The 11,703-nt window shown below is 34.4% G+C and overlaps 1 long non-coding RNA gene across 4 annotated transcripts; it reads right to left on the minus strand.

Annotated features, from left to right (window-relative positions):
- Window positions 1–118: 118 nt before the first annotated feature.
- Window positions 119–10,341, minus strand: LOC111382623. 4 transcript variants are annotated; one of them, XR_002700574.1, is made up of 7 exons: window positions 10,171–10,341; window positions 9,982–10,072; window positions 2,796–2,918; window positions 2,629–2,678; window positions 2,301–2,379; window positions 1,895–2,009; window positions 119–1,714 (listed from the first exon to the last, which is right to left on the minus strand). It is a non-coding gene; the product is annotated as an uncharacterized LOC111382623 (long non-coding RNA). The 4 variants fall into 4 exon arrangements; XR_002700571.1 differs by having other exon boundaries at window positions 2,796–2,928; XR_002700572.1 differs by having other exon boundaries at window positions 2,769–2,928.
- Window positions 10,342–11,703: the final 1,362 nt, after the last annotated feature.

Genomic DNA, 11,703 nt, shown 5'->3' on the forward strand with positions numbered 1-11,703 from the left:
AAGAGATTTTATTTATTATTTTTTCCTTTACTAGTAACTGAACGTTGTGCTAGTACAACCTTTCATGAAAACTGAAATTCGGAACAGGTCTAATAGTGTGTTAAGGAGAAATTTGACAGCCATATGAAGTACAATTCATACTGATATGGAAAAGAATAATTCATGTTTCTGTCTCTAGGAAAGTGACGAGGTCTGGTTCTAAAAGTATATAATTACATGCAAATAAAAGTCTCCATGAACTTGAAAGAGACCATGAGCGTTCTTTATCAAGCATTCAACAGATAATTGAGATAATACTAGTGTTGGCACAGCATATCAACAAGGTGATAATTTGTCCATGGAGAAGTTACTCTTTTGAGCATCTTCAGAAGCTCCTCAAAATCTAGGAATTGCACCCCAGAACATGCCATCTTCTCGAGCATTCAAAAGAAACTCGATAAAACAGCACACCATATCACCAGGGCCAGTGTCATTACAGAGAAGTTACTCAAAATATCTTCAGAAGCATCTCAATATCTAGGAACCAAATCAGGGGATATGCTAGGACTTGTGCAATCTCTTATGGAAGAGGGAAACTCTACATTGTTAAGCGCGCACTTTGCCCATTTCTGTGACCAAAATCGCTTTGACTTATTTGACTAGACGGGGAAGGTATGTCGTTTTGAAGCAATTAGATAGTCATAGATTCAATCTTTTGGACAAACTGACATTATACTGATTTTTAACATTCCCCTGCAGCTGTCGTGCCTGACGTCCTGTTACGGAAACACGGTGCTGGTCAAGCAGATAGGGGAGGGGTGAATTTTTGAAGAAAAGTTTTCAAAATATTATTATCAATCAAGTCTTCTCCACGATAAGTTGGGAGAAGTAGAAAGACAATCCCAAATCTCAAAGATGGCCAAAGGCTCTTGTCCAAGATAGCTGATTGAAAATAACATAATTACCCCATGCCATGAATTCCATTGACAAGTTGATCGGTGAGCAGGAAGATAAAATGATCAACTGTGCTATCATAAGTTCCGAAATGAGCAAAATACACAGGCTTTAAACCACAAACACAAAGCATAAAGAAATGTCTTCTATAATAGTCATGACAGAAAAGAGACGTGGTTATCCCATAAACCAATACCAGAGTGATCTCTCTCCCATGTCGAGGTTGCGGGGTAAAAAGGATACTGACAGTATCTGGATGAATTTGTTAAGCACATTGTGAGCTATTAGAATGACTGCACAAAGGTTTGTAAGCATTTAAATTAATACTATACTATAAGCTTATCATTGACTGCACAAAATTTGGATACAGAATATATATCATGCTCATTAAAATACTCAAGTTTGGTGGCAGTTAAAAATATATGACAAGATCTTCTTGTTGCACTTTATTCTTCGCCATTCTTTCCCCTAAACCCCTCAACTCATTAAAACACGCGCAGAGATCACTTCAGATAGACTGTCTGTGAGATGTATGGTGTTATATAAAATAATGGTGAAATATGCGAAGCTAGTACTTATTCTAATAAATAATACTGTTGACAGTTGAATTTGAAGATAGGAGATGGACATATATTCTAAACGCATATTTAATTTTTATCTTGTATACACTAGCATGAGAAACGACAAAATAGATATTTCTTTTTAAAGAAAGTGACATTCCAATTGGAACCATCCAGATAGAAGTCTTTACCCTCCGGCAATTTACTTAGTTCCTACATATCTGCGCCACATAAGAATGAGACGAAAACTGTGTTAAAATAATAATAATAGTTAGGGTTCCATCCTACTTGGATAATTTCAAGTCACTAATATATCTCATTAACATCAATCAGCACAATGGTCATCATATCTCAGGTAATCCGTAATCTTAAAAGCAGTTACCAGGAATTCTATCACTTACCATCCTCTTATCCCTTGTGCATGGATGATGCCATCCCCACCTTTCTATGAGCAAGTTGTACCTGTAAATCTTCCAGAATGCTTCTCTTCCTCAAGAATGCCAAAATCATCAATAGCTGAAAAAAAAGAAGCAACAATATTAAATTCAGGAGTCTAGTCTTCAAATATATTGGAGTGTGCTTTAATGATCAAACTGACAAACAAAATGTTTATATGCGATGGAGATGTAAAAAACAAGCATAAAGAACTCATGAAAAAGCAATATTTGAGAATGGTGCACTGAATTATCAAAGAAATAACTAACTGGATCCTGCAAGGCGTTGATGGATCAATTCAGCCAAAATAGAAAGTCATTGTGCATCTGACATTTGTTAAGACATCTACCAAAATGGAAATTATGGCCATACCACATTTTCGGTCTCCCAAGAAGTTCATAATGAAAGGTGGAGTTTGCAACAGCTAACAGTGAATTCCTAGGTTCGTGCTCTACGACAGAAATAAAAGGTGTAGCAAATCAGAGAGAGGGATTTAAAACTCATTATAGGACAGAAAATAAGAACATACAACAGGAGAATCAACCAAAACTTCGAGAGCATCAATCTAATCAACAGAAGAATTGCCGGTTGAGACCAATTTTGAAAAGATTTTTTGGACATTCTGCCATTTAGATCAATGCAATATGAAGGGAGAATAAAAGGGTGCATATGTAACTAATTATGAGAAGTAAAATATTACATGAAATAGAAACATTATCTACAAAAGTGGAACACTGCCGAGGCTGATCCCTGCAAAACAAGGGAATTAAAAGAATAACGAAATTGCTCATGTTCCAGATGATTATAATTCATAATAAAGCAGTTTCTGAGACACAATACATTAGCTTGGAAATGAGAAAGGCTTACACCATTCCTAGCAGCAGCCATAACGAGATTTGGACACAATTCACTTTCCAATAGTATGATTACATTTGGCTTCCAATAACCAAGGAAAGCAACCATGGCGGTACGCATGTCAAGTGGAGCAAACTGGTTCACGCTGGTGTTTGTGTTAGGGCAAGAAAATTTACAGTTTTATCTATGTACAAGGAAATAAAGTTTCAAAACTTAGACAAATGATAAATTCCAATAAAAAACTTGAGCTTAAATGTGCTGAATCCTGACATATACATAACATTTTCTTATTCAATACGAACATCCGTACATGTGCATTTGTATAAAGTAACCTACACAAGCAAAATAGTTCTTCCCTCCCAACTGTGTTACAACTCACAATCGGAATTCTCTCTAGCTAATTCATTTCTCAGCTTGATCTAATTAAGCATCATGCTCATGAGAGTATCTTTAGATCTTTAAACGTTCTAACCCTAAAAGGTACAAAAAGACCAAAATTATACATGAAAACACTTGAGAATCAATTTATTTTGACAATTCAATAAATGTATGAATAAAAGTGTGAATACTCTATCCACCACCAGGGAAAAAGATTAAACCCACAATCTTACAATTTTGCTACACAAACACCAATTATAGCTCCATAGCAGTAACATAGAGGTAGGATAAGAATTTGTTACACATGGAAGGGTAATAGGTCTGCTTGTCCGAAGTTTCTTTTGCACTTACAATGTCACACAATATATCATTTAAAAAATAAAAAAAAGGGTTTTACCCTCGTGATTAGCTCTAATTATTTTACCTTTTGACAACTGTTGCTGTAGTTACCAATCTTGTTAATGAGAACACTTGAAACATTGAATGGAATTGATGCATATATGTGTGAGATAGGGGGTGGGGGTGAGAGGAGAATTGCACTTCATATAAGTGGTAAAATACAAGAGAGTGCAGTATTGGCCACAAGTGAGTAAACGCTAGACGACACATTCAATTAAAAATATGTCAATAATGATTAACATATAAATGTTAACATTAACTAAAATTTTGTAGAACTTACAAATTTTAAGAACTAGATATATTTACACAACAGAGGACATGTTAGTCAAATAAAAGTATTATCTACAATTATTAATGGAAAAGCTCAAGTGTATATGTTAACATTAACTAAAATTTTGAAAAACTTAGGAGTATTAAGAAACTGATATCTGACATCAATCAGAAGCAGGTTCTTCATCACTTCACTACAGAAATAAATGAAAAACCCAAGTACATAAAATAGAATAGACTTGGAAAACAGACATAAATTTCAATTCCATCAGCATCAACAAAGAATAGAAAAATACAGAAACAAAAGTCAATAATTGTCATTTCTTTACACGAAAGATAATAAATTGGCATTAAATTAACACGGAAACCAATTTCTGCTAGTTCTCTCAACATATACAACTCTACAAACAGTATTGAGTGAGACCCATCCTAACTTAGTAACCTTAGAAAACAAGACGGTTCTAACGTGAAGCCTCAGATCTGGCTTTTAATCCTTTACTTGTTCAAATCTTGTCCATGTCACACCCAAATGCCTAGCCAATAAATCCCAGAAACCATTCTTTTTCTATGCCAGCCTTTGTGGAGATCTAGAAACTATGGAAGATATTTTCCAGAGGAATCTATCATTATCATCTACGGAGATTGCTCAACTTTCTTGAAATGTCCTTGGGGGAGAGCAAGAGAGGGCCTAAAAGCAAATGCATGAAAGATAAAATTCTCAGCTCATAAATTCTTGCAATAAAATATTTTTTTGTTGATTATTGTCAACTCACTCCACCTAGATTCCTCGAAGCTTCCATCTTTTTTTTGCCACTGGCAATGAACAAAAAGGTATTGCTGCAAATTACTCATACAGAAAGGCATACCACCTTGTGTAATATCACTTAATCCCGTGTTCACAGGTTTTACATCCATATCAAGAGGTACTGTTAACGAGCCAAAAAATGTTCATACAGGAGAGCTACTCTGTAATCCTAGATCCTTCTAGAGGCACAAGGACCTATAATTACTGGAATAATACTATTATGTATTGTATAATATCAAGAGTTAATTTATTCACCGAAATATCCTCCTCTTTTTCTCGTATCAGATAGGAAAATGACACATATAACAATATTCAGAAACCAGGAGACAAGAAATTCCAAGGATGAATGAAGGGACAGCTGACAAACATCAAAATGCAAACCTAATTAACATCCAGTGTTAAAAGGGACTTTTGCATTGCATGCTAAAGGGCTATACATTTCTTAGAAGAAGCCAGTGCATCTTTGTAAATGCTAAGAAAACTACAGTGTTCTTGACCGATTATCAACTAAACTACATGGCATTCGGATGTTCTTCAAATTAAAAGACTTTGACCACAGGATCCTAAAAGTGAAATTAGCGGAATCGCTATTCCGTTGCTTCAGCCATATCATTTTTTATAAAAGAGCTTAACATATACTTCAATTGATGAACTCCTTGCTGCATCGATGCTTGAGGAAGGAAGAGCGGGATGAGTGCCAACTAAAACTGCTAATGCTAATGGATACAGGATTGTGGGAGAGCAATACAAGCGTCGTGCTGCTAGGTGAAGCAGCACGAATGCTGTACCTTAGATGGTGAAAGTCCAGAAGCCGAAAGCATCATTAGTTTATGCTCTAACTGGATTCTATTTTATCATCAATCAAATCCCCGTTCACATTTTTTCTTTTTCTTATCACCAAATATATTTTTTTACTTATATGACTTAGATGTCTCGTATATCTAGAAACAATGATTCGATTGGTGATGAACAAAGAGAATTCTTAATTCAGTTCTCCGTCTTAATGACAGAAACAAAGATTAATCAAATTCTATTGAATCTGACTCATAGTGATCATTTATCAAAGAAAGACTCTGGTTAATCAAATGATTGAACAACCGGGAGCAATTTACTAATGATACTTAGTTGACATTCATAAAAAGTAACTATGAGAGGGGAAAGCAGATTTTATAATGAACACATTTGGCGCAAGCCAATGCCGCTAATAAAAAGCCTTTTGAAACACGTCCTAACATATACCTACGGAGCAGAAGATAGATCGGTCCTCGTAGAACGTTCAAGACTTGAAATCTGTTGTTCCATATCTATTACTAAACCTCTAGGTGCTCTATCTACGTACAAAACATACGATTAATTCAAATTCGAAAGAATTAATAGAATTCACCGTTGTCTCCATTTCATTCATCACCTTCAACTTGTGTCTCCACCTACTCCAATCCCCAATATTCCAGCCCCCCAAAACATCTTCTCCTCCTCCCGTTAGCAACCTTGCCGCCTTTGATTTTCCAGCACCTTCCCCTCCCCAATGCGGCTCCCTGACTCTGAATTCCCCCCTCCATTGCTTCCTTGGAAGGTGAGGAAATAGGGAAGGGGTAGAGCAGGTGTGTAGGTGTTTTAGAAAGTGGACATATTTCACCCTGACTACCGTAAGAACACTTTTTTCGAAAAAAAGCAGTTTACATATTAGCATGACCTACAATTCAAGTTTAATGCCTTTAGCTGTTTAATATCAGTTGTCACACTTAAACGACAATGCTTCGGGGTAGACATATCCGATTAAGTGTGTGCTTTTGGACATGAATCATGTATTTGATTTGCTTCAAAATTTAAACATCTTATTTTATTACGGAATGCTTGTCATAATAGGTTAAATTGCCTTTATACAAAAAGAAAATTACATACACAATAAAGGTAAGAAATCAAGAAATAAAATTTGCAATAACCAATCTTTTCCAATATGCACCAAAAATACTCCCAAAAGTTTATAATATCAGGATCTTGCTTGAATAGCTTATAATCAAGTTCTACATAACATAACTGAACTATAGGAGCAGTTCTATATGTAGCATTCTATTACGAATCATTAGGAGAAGTTTCGAGGAGTCTAAAATATTGAAGTTGTTCAATACTTAAAGCCAGAGTACAAATGTGTCAATGTGAAATGGTTTTAAAAGACACGATTGAGGCCAGCCTCAAAGTGAGGCTAGTAGAAAATGCCTGAAGGCAGTTTTTCAAGGCGTACGCCTCAGTTGAGTGAGGTACAGACCTCATAGCACACTCAACGCTTGTAAGGTACTGAGGTGTGTGCTCCTTAATTCTCTATACTTATTCACTTTACTTTAGGTGTGTATCCACAAAAAACATAAAAATTCTAGTTGACTCATTTTAGGAGTGGTCCATTACCCTCTAAAACTTTTTTAGAAAAAAAAAATAATTTCTCAAAGACCCACTATGGAAAATACTCCACTACTCACCCACCCCCCACCCCCCAAAACTAAAATAATAGTTTCCTTTTCGTTATTTTATAGATTTTCCTTCTGTTTGTTTGCACTCTTTAAATTGATATATTATGAATTAATTTTTTTGAATTATTATGAGATCATTTGCATTTTAATAATTTTTGACTTTTTTTATTTAACGAAAGGCTTGCAACTCTCGCCTCATGAAGGAAAAATGCCTCAATATTCGATGAAGCCTTTTTAAACATTGATGTGTAACATTCTAGAGCTAGGAAATTGACTATAAATGGAATGACTAATTTTACAGATAAATTGTAGCTTTTCTTTTCTAATTGACAAATGATAATATAATCAAGCCAACTACCTTAATGCAAGCCTTATCCATATAAATCCACAGTCAATACAACAGCTCAAAACAAAGTCAGAAACTGTTTTGACAGCATAGTGAGGGAACCGTGTGAAGAAAATTATTTTCTGTTTCATTAATTTGAACTGGTCAAGTGGAAGTGGAATTAAGAGAATAAATTCTTCAGTGATACTAACAAGTAGGTGGAGATTTTGAAGTCCAAACCATCAGCCAATCAACCACTAAGCGTATATTTAAAGGGTAAGCTAATCTAGATTCTAAGTAACACCATAACTGAGGGAATACATTTTCACTGGCAGCCAGAGGCTTAGGAATCGTTCATAAGTGTATAAACTTATTTTGTCAATTCAACAACAAATAATTTATCCTGAAGGATACCTCAAATGGTAGAAGGGGTCACAACTAAGGAAATTAATTTAACCTAAAGAAGCCAACACCATTGACGTGGTATTGCGTCATTGAAAAGAGGACCACCCCCAAACACAATGCTATTGGCAGACGTCAAACATCAGGAAGCCAAACTTACAGGTTGATGTTACCCAAGTGATTGCAGAAATAGAGTAGAACAAAAGAACATGCACATCAAATGAGCTAGAGACTTTACATCTTTCACGCCAATCACTAAACTCCAACTTGTTAATGGTTAAAAAAGAGCAAATCATCCAACTAGATGTTATATACAACAATAAGAAACTAAACCTTGTTTGGAATAAATTTGGGGTCGGCTTCATAATTCTACTTTTGTCATTCCGTTCTATTTGTTGTTAGATCTACTGGGAGGTCTAAAGCAATTAGAACCTTAGCCTATGATGCTTGGACTCAAGTACGGGTATCGGATATGGGTACGGGTCTAAATGTCCGATCTTCTATTTTCTAAAATGTAAAATATGGAAAAATGGCTAAAAAGAGTCCAAATTTCGGATACGAATACGTGAATATGTCTTTCAAGCTTCAATTTTTCTACTAACTCAAGATGTCATTTTAAATAAGCCAAAATCGATAATCGCAAAGAAGTAAATGAGTACTGAATAGGAGGTTAGAATGAATAAAATAGAATTTTGGGTTTAGTTTTCAATTTATGGGAAGTTAATTACTAAATATCATATAAAATAGAAAATGAGGGACTTGATTGCAATTTGGACTTAATGGAACTAAGAAACACTATATGGAACTCGTTTTCATTTTATACAAACAAAATCCTAAACCACCTATACATAGAGGGAAAGAAAGGAAAAAAAGAGGAAAGGGGAAAGCAAAAAGAAAGAAGAAGGAGAGGGGAAAACCTTGGTCATCGCCCTTCTCCACCATCTCGGAAGCAACGCTAGTTTAATAGAGAGCATAAAGGGAAAAGAAAAGGAAAAGAAAAAAAGAGAGAAGAAAAAGAAAGAAGAAGCAAAAATTGCAAAGTGTCCAATTGAAACTTGGAGGATCCAACATATATCCTATACTCATACCCATGTTATGTCGTGTCCGACACAGGTACTCCGACCATTTCGAAGAGCCCGAGCATTAGAAACCTTAGCAACTACTATAGGCCAAGTTAAGGTTGGTCTATCTTGAGTGATGTCAAAACAGAAGACACTTTCGGCAATTATACTCCTTATTTCCGTAAAGTGCTATTCAATTGTTCTTCAATTTTCATTTGTCCTCATCGAAGTTTACTATTAGGGATGAGTTAGAATAGTAAAAGCGTTTCCTTTCAATCAAGCCTCAAAGCTCAACATCTTCAACCACTCTTAAAAATAGTAAGACATAATTCAACCAAACCAATTATACAAAAGGGATAAAATTGCTTCTTTTCCAGGTTGTTTCTTATTGCTTTATGTTTTATCCAATCTGTTTTCATAACATATATCCTTCAATCAGCTTTCGAAATAGACCTTTCTACCTTGTTTCCCAAAATAAGGACCACAAGTCCAAGAGCAAAACATTGTCAAAGGTTGCACTATCAAAAGAGACCCGAAAGATTTTATATACAAATAAAAATGAATAACGATGGCCAACCACAAGGCTATCTTGAGATATATCCAATAACCCCATGACTAAAATGCAGTTTAAAACAAAAAAAACACAAAACTGAGAATGATATCTATCATTAATTATGAAATTTCATTTCCATACGACTGCATTTTCATTCTCTGCGAGACAAAAAAATTGAATATGTCAATCCTTAGTTCATCAAATGGCCCAAATTCAAACAACCACCCATCTCCATTCTCCCAAACCTCAGGACCACCTCTTTATTTTAAAAGGATAACTTTAATACTTTTCGCACATATACTAAATGACACGTTCAGCATAGTTAATTCAAAATCCAACGTAGCAATCAATCAAGGAAAATATGAAATAAAAAAGCAATAATCTAGCCTCGCAAAAATTTCAATGATTGGACAAATTGCATCAGAAGATTTTCTTTCATATTTTAAAAATTCATTATAAGTTAATATAAGACAAACAGCCAAAGAAATCCAACGTTCAAAATTCAAATAAATAAAGTACTCAAATCAGATTTGGTCTCACAATGCTGAAGTCGTGGTCGTCATCAAGACAGCGACATCGGGCCTCATTTCCACACTGCACTTCATAACAAGAATATCTTCCATTCATTCACCTATTCACAATCACAGTAAATATACATCAAACACCGTCTCAGACAAATTGATCGTAGTAAAACCTAAAAATTACAGAATGAGTTAAAAATACAATTACCTAAAGAGGCAGCACGAAATCAAATACGAGGGCCAGAGGGAAGGCGGAGTGAGGGGTGGCCGAGGTGTTCCCGCCAACAGAGGGGGATGTTCGCTGCCTCCAAATTTACGCCACCGTATGTTAGGTGCAAGTGTATCAACGGCGTTAGAACGTCGATCACCATTCCCTTTATTGACGGCTACTACTACTACTATTATTATTATTATTTATTTATTTATTTTTTATTTGGTGATAGGAAGCCTTGATCTGAAGCAATAGTCTACAAATTATGTTAGCCAAATCGGCCGAGGTGTTCCCGCCAACAGAGGGGGATGTTCGCTGCCTCCAAATTTACGCCACCGTATGTTAGGTGCAAGTGTATCAACGGCGTTAGAACGGGGGTATTATTATAAATGACCTGCTACTATTTATTTTTGATAAAATGTCTATTATACCCTTAATGAAATAATTTATCATATATTGCACAAGATATCCTTAATTTATTGGGATAGTTTTAAATTCCTCTATTTCTCTCATTTCGAGTTTTAATATATAATTTCATCCTTTGATCTAATAAAATTGTCAAAGTCAATTAATATGATTTGTTTATTCCCATAAATATATACTTCTTTCTATTTTTATACAGAGTAAACAAATGTAATTAATATGATTTGTTTATTTTTATTGATAACGATGTATATTAAATACAAGTATATTAGAAAATTTTAAAAAATATATATATATATACTTTCAATAAGTAAAATAACTTATAATTTGAAACAGACGAAAAAGGAAATCAAATATATCTGAATGGAATGAAGGGAGCACATTAATGTGATATTAGGGTGAATATGCTTTCCTGTTTAGAACTAAAAAAAATAAAATAAAATCAATAGCATATTTCATTCCATAACTAACCTAGTTCTCGGTGGAGTGGATTTTTCAAACAATGTGTAGCAATTTCTGATGCACAATTGTGTGAATTTTGATGATTTACACGTTGAAGCGATATAGTTAGAGTTCTAAAAACATAAGGTTTGATTAGGTGATAAGGTCAAATTTTAAGTTTTTACAAGCTTAATGGGCCTCGGTGAAGTCTAGGAGTGTGAAGTCGTAAAGAATGGTCAGGCGGCAAGGGCAAAGACGAAATTTAGATGAGCTTTCAAAATAATAAGAATAGTTTGTGATTAATGGAATTTTGCATATTTTGTTTGTGATATGTTCTATATTATTCTAAAATAGCCTCATATGTACATAATGTGTCATTTGCATAGATTGGATTAGCATGTCTAAGAATATGTACTTTGTAGCTTCTGATTGTCTTTCTTTAAAATAAAATTCTTTAATTTTCATACTTATTTTCAATCACATTTATACAATAAATTATTTTGTATGTAAGTTTACATTTTTTCCAAAAATCCAATATTCAAAATATCATTTTTTTTCTTTCTTTCTTTCAAAATAATGGCATCAAAGGGGGTGTAATTTGTTAAAAAATCATCATAGATAGTCGAAACTCTTGTTTTCACTAAATGTATATTCTCCTTGTACAGG

This window comes from Olea europaea, unplaced genomic scaffold, assembly GCF_002742605.1.
Source record: "Olea europaea var. sylvestris unplaced genomic scaffold, O_europaea_v1 scaffold2538, whole genome shotgun sequence".
Classification (NCBI taxonomy): domain Eukaryota; kingdom Viridiplantae; phylum Streptophyta; class Magnoliopsida; order Lamiales; family Oleaceae; genus Olea; species Olea europaea.